We start from the raw sequence: 1,880 nt of genomic DNA on the forward strand, positions 1-1,880 counted from the left end.
GTAGAGCCTGGAATCTGGCTGCCACGGGCATTGCCACACACTCATGCACTTTGTTAGTCACGAATATACACAGAATTCTGGTTTTTTAAATAAGAGGTAAATATTACACCAGCAGTGACACTTTTCTTTCGTGTCACTGATTTGCAAATATCAAAAGGGAAAATGAAATAGAAAACTAACCATAGAATTTTAACAACTGAAGATAAACACCATTATAAAAATAACCACTTGGGGGCGCGGGACCAAGTAGCCTCACATTCCTTTGTCATGGCGGCGACAGCGCAGCACACCGGCTCGTTGGTCTAGGGGTATGATTCTCGCTTAGGGTGCGAGAGGTCCCGGGTTCAAATCCCGGACGAGCCCACTTTTCTTCCCTTAAAAAATTTAAAATTTCTAAATAAATACATCTTATAAACATGTATTGTTGCAAAACACGAAGATGAAACTTCCTGAGCCGAGGGCGCACTTTACATTTAAATACCATTAAAAGATGTAACATGAAAACACTACAGATGCGGCTGTTCCAGAGCGCGGCGCGCACGCTGCGGGCGCACAGTCCCTACCTGGGTTGCCTGCAGGTGGGTGAGCCTTACCCTTGCCCAAGCCGGGCACGTCCACCGCCCGCGGGGCTGGGCTTCGGCTGGAGGAGCTTGGCCCGCCCTCATCTGGGACCTGCTAACTCAGGCGCCCTCTGCTCCGGTTAGGAGGGGTTGGGGTGCCCCCCGGGTTCTGCACGAGGCGTCTCTTTTGCAAGCACGTGTTTTGAAGGGTTATAAGCAATTGCCATGCCTCACTCTCGGACGCACGGCAATCATATATTCGTACGAATCGACCTCATTCGATGCCCTGCTTCGCACGATTAAGGAGATCAACGTTCGAGCGCTAGGCTGGGGCTGTTGAATATAAAGCGCTAAATAGCCTGAGTGAAAAAGAAAAAGCTTTTAATTTATAGGTTTAAGAAAAAACTTCGAGCCTGGGCTCGTCCGGGATTTGAACCCGGGACCTCTCGCACCCGAAGCGAGAATCATACCCCTAGACCAACGAGCCGCTCTCGGCAGACGGGCTCGAGGCGCCTCCCTTCAGCCTCACCCGCCTTTCTCCTTCCGCCTTTCGCTTTATTTCCCTTCGGACGCGGCCAGCGACCCTTTCATCACCCGGATGCTCCCTCCCCCGGCTTGGGCGCCGAGCCCTTCCCGTCGCGCGGAGGAGGGAGGCGGGGGCGCTCATTTCGCACCGTCCCCTCGGGAAGCCGCGGTCCCGGAGCCCGGATCGCCGGGCCTTTCCGCCAGTGGGGCGCCCGCGCGCCGGAACCGGCTAGGCGGGTGCAGGCAGAGCCTCTGGGACGCGCCGGACGCCGCCGAGTGCTCGCCGCCCAGTGTCTCCCCGCCTCCAGCTTGCGCCCCTTGTGGGGAGCGCCCCCTACTCTCCCCTGAGACCACCCTTGGTGCGCCCACGGACCAGGGCCCATCCCACTCTGCGCCCCCACCCGACGCCCGCTGGAGGGTGGGTCTGGGTACGAGGGCAGGAAGAACGGGCGAGAGAAAGACACCCTTATCCCGGCTCGGAAGGCGACGGGAAGAAAACAATCCCCAGGGAGTGTTAACAGCCAACTCTCCCCAACGTGCAGGACGGATCGTGCCTTCTTTTAAGCTCTTTGCGCGCATGGCACTCGCGGGACAGTCACAGCAACCTGCCCTTGGGTCCTGCTGTCCTCATGTCGCAGTGAGGAGTCCAGGCCCAGAGACCTAGGTAGCCACTGAGGCCACTGGCCAGGGGAGGAGGCGCTGGCTAGGAACCCCGGAACCTGAGAAGCTGGCCTGAAGGGCGTGGAGGAGGGAGCGCAGGTGGGTGCCCCGGTGCGAGGAGCAGGGGAGGGGAGG

General features: G+C 58.1%; 2 non-coding genes across 2 annotated transcripts; one reads left to right on the forward strand and one right to left on the reverse strand.

Moving 5' to 3' along the window:
- Positions 1–291: 291 nt before the first annotated feature.
- On the forward strand, positions 292–363 carry TRNAP-AGG. The gene has a single exon. It is a non-coding gene; the product is annotated as a tRNA-Pro (tRNA).
- Positions 364–975: 612 nt separating this feature from the next.
- On the reverse strand, positions 976–1,047 carry TRNAP-CGG. Its single transcript has one exon. It is a non-coding gene; the product is annotated as a tRNA-Pro (tRNA).
- Positions 1,048–1,880: the final 833 nt, after the last annotated feature.

Source organism: Myotis davidii, unplaced genomic scaffold, assembly GCF_000327345.1.
Source record: "Myotis davidii unplaced genomic scaffold, ASM32734v1 scaffold401, whole genome shotgun sequence".
NCBI lineage: Eukaryota > Metazoa > Chordata > Mammalia > Chiroptera > Vespertilionidae > Myotis > Myotis davidii.